This window comes from Sturnira hondurensis, unplaced genomic scaffold (assembly GCF_014824575.4).
Source record: "Sturnira hondurensis isolate 20B ecotype Veracruz unplaced genomic scaffold, ASM1482457v3 Scaffold0013063, whole genome shotgun sequence".
In the NCBI taxonomy this organism is placed as follows: Eukaryota; Metazoa; Chordata; class Mammalia; order Chiroptera; family Phyllostomidae; genus Sturnira; species Sturnira hondurensis.
The window spans coordinates 1,196,547-1,208,062 of record NW_028085694.1 but is presented as its reverse complement, the minus strand read 5'-3'; the positions used below and the strand labels follow the sequence as shown (position 1 = coordinate 1,208,062).

The 11,516-nt window shown below is 38.4% G+C and overlaps 1 long non-coding RNA gene across 1 annotated transcript; it reads left to right on the top strand.

The window, feature by feature from the left end:
• The first annotated feature begins 692 nt into the window (after window positions 1-692).
• LOC118997338 (uncharacterized) lies at window positions 693-9,808 on the top strand. The gene is made up of 2 exons (XR_005068650.1): window positions 693-864; window positions 9,705-9,808. It is a non-coding gene; the product is annotated as an uncharacterized LOC118997338 (long non-coding RNA).
• The last annotated feature ends 1,708 nt before the right edge of the window (window positions 9,809-11,516 follow it).

The window sequence follows — 11,516 nt, the reverse complement described above, 5'->3', positions numbered from 1 at the left end:
CTATTTAGTCTTCATTGCTTAGAAATGAAAGTCCTTATAAATTCATTTCCTCTCTTTGTTCTCTAGTATGTACCTAGTGCACTTTGAAACTGAAGAGCACTACAATGTGGAACATGTCAAACTTCACAGGTGTCTGGAAGCATTTGGAATAAAAGAGTGATATTTCTACACATTAGTCTAGAGCCTTTCTGCCAAATTCTCTGATGCAGAATGGAGAGTAGCTGTGTTATGTTGGTATATGTGCATATGTATTCACAAATGCATATTTATTTGTGTACATAAATAGATACATATATAGACATAGCTATTTCACTTGAGAAATCACTGCTTGTCAGCTTCTGATTCTGTCCTACCCAGCTGGGTTTCTTAATCACTTCTGAGGAATGACCATCATCAGAATTTCCAAAGCCGTCTGAATTCAGAGTAGGCAATATTTATTTTCCTCACAGTCTCAGTGCAGTGAAATCTGATCACTCCAGCCTTAAACACTGTTCTTATATGTTTTGTGTGCTACTAGTTAGACCAAGGGCCCAGTGTTCCTATAATGACCATTGAGTTCCTCTGTTAATGCTTTTCCTCAAGGGTCCAAGTTCTTCCACTAGGTTTTTTATTAGTCCTTGTCCACAGCCTTGAATAGTTCTATTCCAAAAACACCTAACTCTAAATCTGATTCTGCTCCACTTGGCTCTAGCTGGTGTATCACCTGGGATAGAACACCGGCCTCAATTTCTGATGTGAGGAAGGAGGTATTACCAACCAGCATCAAACCTCTTGAAGAACTCTTTCAAGTATGTCCACCTTACATTCTCTACCTACGTGAGTTGTCCATGGACTTGGAGCCTGTGGTCTCTCTTGCGAAACTTGGTATGTCATATATTTTCCAAGCTCTTTGTTTTGTCCATGTTCTTCAGCAACTGTGCCTTGCATATCTTCTCCATGTTCATGAGAGGCATGATTAATGCTTACAATGAAGCTTCCAGATAAGTCATGATCCGCTATTTGTATAAGGCAAATGACAATGTTAATCCCTATGAGTGTTAAAATATGTATTTTTATATATTCTCTTCATTTTATACACAAACTACATAAATAGAAGATGAGATGCCAAAATATTCATCCAGGCCCATAATTTTTATATGTATTTATAAACCTGCTTTAGCTATCAACCTTTAAAATAGAGATGAGACCTTCTTTATCTCTGAATTATTATTTTTTACAAGAATATAACAGATTATGCTTTCCATGATTGTTCTTATTCCTATTCTCTCATCAATAAACTTGAAGCAACTATGCAAATGCTACAGTAAGAATTGGCCACTTGAAATGTACAACCTCAAAACATGGAGATTCTCAATATTGTAGAAAGAAGACAAAACCCTTATTTCAATCCTCTAAGAGTGTGTGGTACAAGGTGAGAAGAAAACCTTACAAAATTAGTGGGTGAGGGAGTAGGACCAATGAGAATAAGAATATAGAGCCAGCAGGGTTTTAAAGAGAATGAGGGATGAATTGTGAGAGAGCAGAGAGATGAGAACAAAATTGGAAGGAAATAAAGAAGGAACTGGTCCAAGAAAGGGAAGACATGGTCTGCAAAGAAAGCCCGAAAAGGATCGGAAAACATTTCCAATTACCAAGACAAAGAAACTGGGCGCACACTTTTCAAACGGTAGAAAAGAACAAAGCCCTGTTGCAGAGAATGAGGGCCCTTGTTGGTTGTTTTTTTTTTTTTTTTTGGGGGGGAGAGGCTGGTTTAGGGGTAGGATTTGGTGGAGTCCTTTGGCAGACATTTATTCGACTGAATCTTGTAAAATTTATTTCTGGAATTTAAAATTGGAAAGTTGGATGTAACCGAATATTTAAGTAAAAAAAAAAAACAACTATGTAAAATATACCAATAGCAAAAATGTGAAGTCAAGTCTTATATAACTTTTAAAACATTAATCTTATTTTTCCTCAGGAAATGATTATAATTCCATCCATAACCATAAGAAAGATTAATTTGAAATAAAAAAAGCCTTCACATGCTCAAATTATTCTTAATAATCTGGAGATAAAATGTGCTTTGTGGGAGTCAGAAATAAAAATAAAGTATGTAAAAGTATGTCATCAAGGACAAAATTAGCTGAGGCCTTTTTCTTTTAAAGTCTTAATATCTACAAAAAAGTCCACTTAAACGAAACATATATCTTAACGTATTTGTCATGTTCAAACATATTAATCATTTCAATACATTTTAAAATATCTCCACATCTATACTTCATAAATATAATTCAGAAAAACTTTGTTCATTTTCACTTCCCTAATCTGCAAACCCTCAGTTCTCACAAAGACCCCCGCAGTCTCACTTCACATCTGAGCAAGGATTTAAGAGCTGAGAGCTCTATCGTGTTCTCATATTACTAAGACTTCATTATTTTTACATGCCACACTACAAGACACTTACTAATATACTATTAAGTATTATCATAAATAATTAAAATGCAACTACACTTGACAAAATGAAAGAACAAAATGTATTCTGTGTTGCAGTCAGCTTGTGTGTGTGTTGGCAGGAGTGAGCTAAGCACATATTTTAAAAATAGAAAATCAATTACTAATAACCTCTGTTGGACGGCAGTGGGCCTACCTCTCATTAGTGTGGGTTAGTGAGGTCTTTTTCTGGCTCCTACCTTCCAATTAAATCATATAGTCATTATATCATTATCACTGTTAAGCTGAAAAAAATTTGAGTACCAGTCAAGCTTTATCTTTGTGCCAACCTTTTCCACATAGCCACGTTTTTTATTCCCAGTTGAGTGGGTATATCCAGCACTTTTTTCACCCTCTCTCTAGCCCCACACATTTCAAGGCAAGAATTTAGTGTCCTATCCATTGGTCAACACATATTTAGAAGCACGTATCATGCGGTTAGCACGTTATGGACAATGTTCAGAATGTTTAAGTATAAGTAATAGTCTTTGCCTTTAAGGAGTTTACAATATAATATGGGAAGTAAGATTAGCATAAAATAATATAAGAAAGAGAGACCAATGTCAGAATACATATTGTTCAGTTTTAAAATGTGTGATCTCCTTCCTGAAGCTACATAGTCATAGTCAATGACACTGAATCCAAAAAGCCTTCCCAGATTCTATGAGCCTGGATTAAGTGTCAGTCATACGCACTCTGCTAACATTCTGCTTTTACTCTGTCAAAAGTCACCAATTGAAGTAGCAATAATGGAATCGAGGTAATGTAATGTAACAGCTCTTACCAGACTGTATGTGTCTTGAGGACAGGGGCTGAGTCTTGTTCAAAGCCCTGTTTCCCGCCAATGGAGTGCCGGGATCAGAAAGTGGTGGGGAACGCAGGGCGCGATGGGGCCGGAGGTGCAGGTGGGACTGAACTGCGCAGCGCCTCCGGCCTGGCCCTGAGGCAGACTTTGGCTTTCAGCCTCAGAGCAATGGGATGCGAGCAGGGGCTTTAAAGTAGGCACCATGGCACCAGCAGCTTCACGGTTTGAAAAGAGTCTTCCAACTACACTGTACTGAAGAACAGAGTAAAAAATGAATGCAGGGAACTCAGATAATTTGAAATAAACATTTCATTAAGTAAGGAGGGGCAGCCAAAATTAACATGTGTTCATAGTACAATTTACCCAAGTTTGGGTAATAGCCAGGTTTTCTTGGCCAGTAACATTGGAAGTGTGGTTATTGCTCTGTTGTTATGAATCAGCTCATTATTCCTGAAGGTAAACGACTTAACTTACATTACTATTGCTTTTGATAATCTTTGATAGTCTCAAGTATGTACCGTGTTAAAAGTTAGTTATAGATGTTGAAACAAATTAAAGGTAATACAGAAATATCTTCAAAAAGTTTTACTCTGTTCGCAGATGGCTCTGCGGGGACTTCAAATGAAACATTTTGTTTTCTAAATCTATTATTAGTTGCTGATCTTGCTAGGTGTGCAGGCCATATTGCTGCATTTTATTTTTTATTTTTATTTTTAAAGATTTTATTTATTTATTTATTTTTAGAGGGGAAGGAGAGAGGGAGAGAAACATCAATGTATGGTTGCCTTTTGTGCATCCCCTGCTGGTAGTTAGCCTGCAAGGAATCGGTTTGCAACCCAGGCATGTGCCCTGACTGGGAATCGAACCGCGATCGTCTGGTTCGCAGGCCCGCGCTCAAGCCACTGAGCTACGCCAGCCAGGGCCCATATTGCTGCATTTTAAATAATGATTTTCCATCCCTCTATTGAATTGTATAGAATTGTCCAATCACTGTGCAAGAAAATAAAATTAGTTTGAGCCTTTAGAATTCCTGTAGTAAACTGGGATTATTCCTTTGGGCTTCTAGGAGACGTGGTTCTGGGTGTAGAGTGGAGTAAGAGGGTAGCATGAAGTTTTTGTGAGTTGCGGCTAATTCCACCTGATCTTAGCAAGAACAATAGCTTTCTCCTCATGTTACTTTCCCTGCTTTAAACCTTTCTGTGCCTCTCGATTACTCTTTGGATCACTTCCAAAGCTTTAATAGGGTCTGCCAAGCCCTGCATGGACTGGCTGCCTCCTACCAATCACGCCAGCTTCATTTCACACCTTTCTCCCCAGGTGTTCAGGTACACAGGTCTTCTTTAACTTCCTTGACTGTGCCCTTCTTCCTTTGACAAGGATGTTTGACCTCTTTCTAACCTCCTCCTGGAGTGCCCCCTACCCCATTCCCAGCCTCATCTTCAACTTTGGCTGTTTAATTGACTCCCACTGTTTCTTTAAACCTTAGTTCAAAAATTACTTTTTCAAGCAAGCCTTCCCTGGGACCCTTGTCCTACTACCTCCACCCCAGACCACATAAAACTGGCTTACTTTATGCCCACATTACACTTTATAATTATCCTTCACAGCACTCACTTGTACTTTTAATTGATTTATTTACATCATTATTTGATGGCTACCTTCCCCTCATCAAACTGGGAGCTCTGTGGGGAGATTAAGCACATCTATTATCGTGCACCATTATATTCCTAGAGGACAGCACAGTACCCAACACATGGTACATATTTAATAAACATTTTTGGATAAATGACTAAGTGAATGGAGGCATAACTCTAATAATAATATGATCCTTAAGTGTTTTTCCCTCTCTGTGATCTCAACCATTTGCTCAAGCTTGGGTTTTCCTTTGTTATTCACTTTGGATCACCCACTCACTGTGTGTCATTCTAGACGACCTCATTGCTCTAAACAGATTGGCTGGTGAGAGGGCAGCACCCACCATGGCGGGGGGCTTCATTCTGGGAAGTCCTATGTAAATTCGTGGGGAAAACATTTTGGCATCCCATTGTGCTCTCCTGAAGCTGTGAGGAGACAATAAAACAAAATTGCTAAGGAGATCTCGTGTGAACTAGACCTGTGGCTTGTTCTCTGCCATTTAAAGGGGGTACTCTGGACATTATGAGCCTATATTTTATTTTTCTAGATAAAAGGTGAGACTTTAAGGAAGTTGGCTTCAAGTAAAAAAATAGCAACTGCACTAAAAGCCATCGATAATAAGACCCTCATAAATTCACTTAGAAGTTCATCTTCCCGGCTTTTCCAGTGGGATTTCTAGAAACATAAATTGCACGGATGTTCCTTGCAACTTTGGAGAAGCACGATTTATTCACCTCCCTCCCTGTGGTGCGTATGTAGGGCTCCTATCATCCTCATAAAAAGAAATTACTTAAGGATAAATAGAACCTCTGCCTACTTTTGTATTCCCTTTAAATCCATTCTTACTGTTGTTTGCATGAAGATGACCACTGTGGCAGTCGAGATAGAAAGATTTGGGGCAGACGGGAAATGGAGAGAGGCAAGAGGTAAACATGAAGCAGAGACAATTTAAGTCGTGACTGGCCCTGTGGTTGGTTCTATGGGCCAGAGTCCCTGTAATTCCTCTGGCTTCTGGCTGTCACAGCCCTGGAAGCTGTGGCCGTGCGGGCCCAGCGGGACCAGAGAGGGCCTGGCTCCAGCAGCATCAGCTGTAGGAATGCAAACATGCTCTCAGGGGTGGAAGCAGCGGAGCCGGCCAGGGGTCTGTGGAGGGAATTGTTTTTAGCCCTCTTTAAAATTGCAATAAAATGGCAGAAAGTAGTTTCGAAGCCTCCTCTGAACAATTTTATTGTCTGTTCCCTTTGCCACAGGAGGGTAAAGTTGATAAACTGCTAAATAATCAACTTTTGTATATTTTATTTGAAAACTTTAAAATTTTAAATACTCATTTTATGGCCCTGATAAAGCACGACAAGGACTCAGTGCTGGGCCCCGTGCACTCCTCTGGTGGGTGGATTTGAGCTGCTCGGTTTAATCGCATGCTCAGGGACTGTCACTGGCCTGGATTCCACACCCCCAGCCCATGACTCACTGATTGGAGAGAGTTACTACTCCTGGGAAGCAACAGTTTCACATACTTCCAGGGAAGAGGCTGGGCCCAGGATAGAAGTGGAATCTCGTCTTTCAGAGTTGATTGGGGGAATAAATCATATTTATTGGGAAAGAACCACCCAGATGGACATGGATCCCAGACCAGGGTGGGAGGAACCTCACAACATAATTATTTAACACTTTAGAATATTCGTGTAGTTTTTGAAGATAGAAACTGGTTTTTATTCACCTTTGTATTGCTGGTGTTTTGTGCAGTGCGGCCACATAGCAGTTCCTCAGTACACACGTGTTTGATGAATGAGTAAATGAATGAAAATCCAACTTGAGTAAGCCTCAAATGGAATTGCTCTCTAAATTAGTTTCATCAGATTCGTGTAAAGAAGTACCAGACTATGCAGCTTAAACCACAGAAATTTATTGTCTTGCGGTGGGGGAGGCCATCAGTCTGAAATCAAGGTGTCAGCGAGTTCATGCTCCTTCTGTAGGTGATCGGGAAGGGTCTGTTCCAGGCCTCCCTCCTAGCTTCTGGGAGTTTCTTTGTCTGTCACAGTGTAACTCCAGTTTTTACACAGCGTGCTCACTGTGTGCTTATCAATCTCCAAAGTTCTCCTTCTTACAAGGACACCAGCCATATTAAATTAGGGGCCCACCCTACGCCAGCATGACTTCATCTTACTTTAACTAATTACATCTGCAACGACTGTATTTCCAAATAAGGTCACATTCTGAGTCACTGGAGTTTGACATTTCAACCAATAAGTTTGGGAGGAGGGCACTTCAACCCCTAACACCTTTTTTGTATTGTGAATACTCTTAGAAGTTGGATTTTACAATAAAAATATTCAAAGAGCACTCATTTGTTAGGTGCTTTTCTGGACGTCAAAAGAAATATGTTCAGGAATGAACTCAGCCATTAACCATTGTATGAACATAAACAAGGATTTCATTTGAGTTAATAAGGAGGCTGGGATAAAAGTTCTTTAAGGTGATGTTTAGTTCAAATATTCTATTTCCTTAGCCATCCATTTTTATATTGCCTTTCCGTAGTACTCCTTACATACTGTTGCACATTTATATTAGACTTTTAGAATTCTACAGCAATCGAGTCCAACAATGTTTCTTTAAAGGATTCAAGAGCTTGGTCGTCCTGCTTCAAAGAGGCCAATGTCTCGAATTCATAAAGTCAGAAACCATGTTGGTTTCTTTTACTGCTGAATTTCAAGAACTAATATAATGCCTGGCACTTGATACTCAATAATAGTAAACACTCAATAAATATGTGTTGGATAAATATTGAATGAATGAATGTACTTATTCCAATATTATTTCCATAAATTTGTCAGCTATGTACAACTTCATATATGTTTAAATCTTTCTTTCTCACTGTTCACATTTACCTGTAAATACCAATCCCAGTATGACTTAGAGCTCAGAAGTCTCATATTCAATGTCCACAAATCAATGGTTATCTACAGATAAAATCATTTCAAGGTATCCAAGGGATTATATGGAATATTTGGGGCATCATAAAAAAAATCAAGATACAGAAAACAGTCAGAGTGTGAAAAATGGCAGGAAATGACATTTGTAAGTATTTTCAATGCAAACTGGTAAAGGAATATTAGCTCCTCTCTGTAGACTCTTCTTAATAAATCTGATGCTCTATGTTTCTATATATATTTCAAATTATTTTACATAATGAGAGGCCCATGTACACATGAAATAAAAAAGCATAGTAGAAAGCTAAGCATATAGGAAACATTCATTTCTGTGCTACCTCAATGTTTGGGTACAATGGGTCATACGGTGCCTATTGGGAGGTATACTGTAAACAAGCAAGAATGCTTGTTTATTCTCTGGATAGTAAAAATTATTAAAAATTTTTTAGTCTTTTTTTATTTAAGACCCCAAAGAGAGTTTGCTTTTTATACCATTTTCAGAGCTTTAACATTATTTCTTTATTTCCAAGTCTTGCGATTTAAACTTGTCCTAGCAAAATGGAGTAAGAGAGGTTATTTCTGAAGCTGCTGTGTCATCTATGGCTGAGCCAAGAGGTCTCTGTGCTGCCCTGCCACTGCCAACAATGGGGACTTGCGGAGGAGGACATAGAGCAATAATGAGCAAAATTTATGAAGTAACCTAATTCTAAAAGCATTTTAATAATATGAGGGATAATTTTAAGTTAGTGGAATCGAATCCAAGTAGTATTTCATTCCTCCTCCTATTCCACCTAACCCAAGTAACCCCTTGCTAGTCAAACTGCAATAAGCATTAGCCTGCAAGGGGGAAAGTGTTTGAAAAATCTTACAGGGTACAGAGGTGCCTTCGTCTTACTGAACAGTAAATGGAACAGGACTCTTCCAATGACAACGTTAGAAAATTATATCTAGTTTAATTTTTCTCCTACATCCTGGTTTCATTTATGACAGTGTTCAGTTCTCCAGGGCTGCAGTTGAAATCAGGAAAGCCTTTCTGCCAAAGAAGAAAAGGTTTCCATTTGACAGAAATACTGTTCGGAGTGATTGATTTCAAAGTGCTGAACTCATATTCAGAGTCTGAAATCCAGGAACCACCAACTGGGCTGGGATTCAAAATTACAAGGATGGAGTGAGTTTCTGCGTTGTGATGCATTAAGCAGTGGGGGCGATTGCTTTTCTCACCTATCTCACAAGGGATGAAGGAAAGGCAACATTTAAGAATTAAGAAAGGAAATCTGAAGACTGTTGAGTTACTGCATCTTGCTCTGCTAGAGGCAGAATCACAGTTTGCATTGAGTAGGAAAACTTTCATGAGGAATTTCATAAATCTTTTGGTAACTATGAATTGTTTGAAAGGGGAGCTGGAGAGGACAAAATAAATAATAGAGGAACAAAAACATATAAACCAGTCACGTTACAAAGGCTGGACTTACTAAATATGTAGGTGTCTGAGAGTGTAATAAACCTATTTAAAACAAGCAAAGCATTTCCAGAGTGTCAGCTAAAATGAGTTGGTCTATTGGAAAAAATATCTTTTTGACTATGCTGCAAGAAACAATAAGTATGAACAATGGTGCTAAGAGATTAAGACATATAACGTTAACTTACTCTTTTAATTTGTGTACTGTGGTTTTTAACAGATGGATTAATCAGTGGTTTGTTGTTTCTTTTTCTTTTTTTTTCCTAATGCATACCGAGCTATTTCCTTGCCTGCCATTTTAAATACAAATATTTTTAAAGGGGACACAATGTTAAGGAAGATGTATAAATAAGACAAGTTCTAATTACAGAGTCTAAAATGAATGTCTTTATCCTGTAAATCGCAGCATAACTGCTTACACAGGGAATGAGAGAGCTCCGTCCTGGAGGTGCACTTTTCATCTAGTGGTGGGGCGTAAATCTGGGCAATAAATGATCAGAAGGTACTGTACTGTGTAACTTGTACAATTCTCATAAAATACATTAATGAACAAATAAATATTCTCTGATGAATGAGCTGGCACAAATGTACCCCACAAAAATGCCTTGCTCTTCAGTTGGGGAGAACGGCACAGAAGTGACACCCCTTTGAACAGTGTGCCTGGTCTCAGAGAGATTAATGCTCAGAGAGTCATCTGGGTGCCTGATCTCAGAACCCTGACATAGGCCACAGCCCTGCGGCTGTCAGTGGGGAATCTGCCCGTGGAAAGGATGCAGGACCAAACTATTCTCTCACCTCTGGTCACAAAACCAATGGCCCACTTGCAATTTTCAGAAACTTAAGGGTTGACTTGTCTCCACAGACGTAAGTTTGTGCATCTTCATTCTCAACAGAAGTAACCCTAAGAGCTCAGAAATCTATAAAGAAGGATGACTTTTTTAAAAGAAGTGCTCAAATAATATAGCAGTATCAATGTGTTCTGAGTTGGTTTTCTTTGGCTTACTGGATAATGTACACCACAAGAAACACCACTCCCACGACGTATCCTTCTCGGGCAGGCATAGATGATGAGCCTGCAGCCTGCGATGTCAAGTCTCCATTCTGCAGTGTGGCCTTTAAGGTCCTGATTCACAAAATGGTGTGTCTCCGTTCATGGCCGTGTCCCATTTCCTGGTGGATGTATTTCTACTTTTTTCCTTGCTGTCTACATCAGCTGTGGCTTCCCCTACTGTTTTACTGTCTACAGTTTTGTGCATATTACTTCTCCCTTGACCTTACCTTTGCCCCCCTCCCCAAGTACATGTTCTCAAGCCATCCTACGAGGCACAAATTAAGCCCCAATTTTTCAGTGAAGTTTTCCCTACTGCATCATCCCATGATGATTTCTCCAGTTTTTTTAATTTCTGGCTTTAGAACTTGATAGCACGCTGAACAATTTTCTTTGTAAGTGTTTCACTTTTGTCAGTATTCTTGTCCAAAACAAGACTAAGCTTTCTGAGGTCAGAGACAGTTTTATACAAGGCCATTGCTTTTCATGTGAATATTTAATTAGAAAAATTGAAATAGTGCTACTTAGAATATTAATAACTCCACTTTATGTACACTTGTAATAGTCATTTAAAATTAATTTATAATTTAAAAATTATTCAAAATCTTATAATTTAAGAGTTTTATGCTTTAACATATTACAGCGCATCTTTAGCAACTAAACAGAAATATTCTCCTTTCTTTTTCAGAATTGTTTCAGCCATGCTTCTATTTATCTGAAATAAAGTTTTCTAAGTGGTTTTCTAACTATTTTGCAGTTAATTTAATTTTACTGTAATTATAATTTTAACATTATAGCCTGTTAAAAGTGAATCGAACCATTTGTCAGTACTAATGCTAATAATTAGTACTAAAGAAGTATGCCCCAAATAAATGACACTGGGTTGGAAGCTAGATTTGATAAGAAGATACTAAGAAGCCAAGTAGCCACCATGATATGTGGTGAATCATTTTGGCCAAACTCTTCATTGAAAATTTAGACAGAGTATGCCAAACAAAGAAATCAACATTATAACAAGTACATTTGAGAATTCTCAAATACTGTGAAATAATCCAGTCAAAGGTGATTTAAAAATGAAAAAAAATACAGAATAACCCTCACCTGGTGGTATGGCTGTGAAAGCAATAACCTTAGTCTTCCCAAAAGCTATAGTGGTCATAAATTTATGGA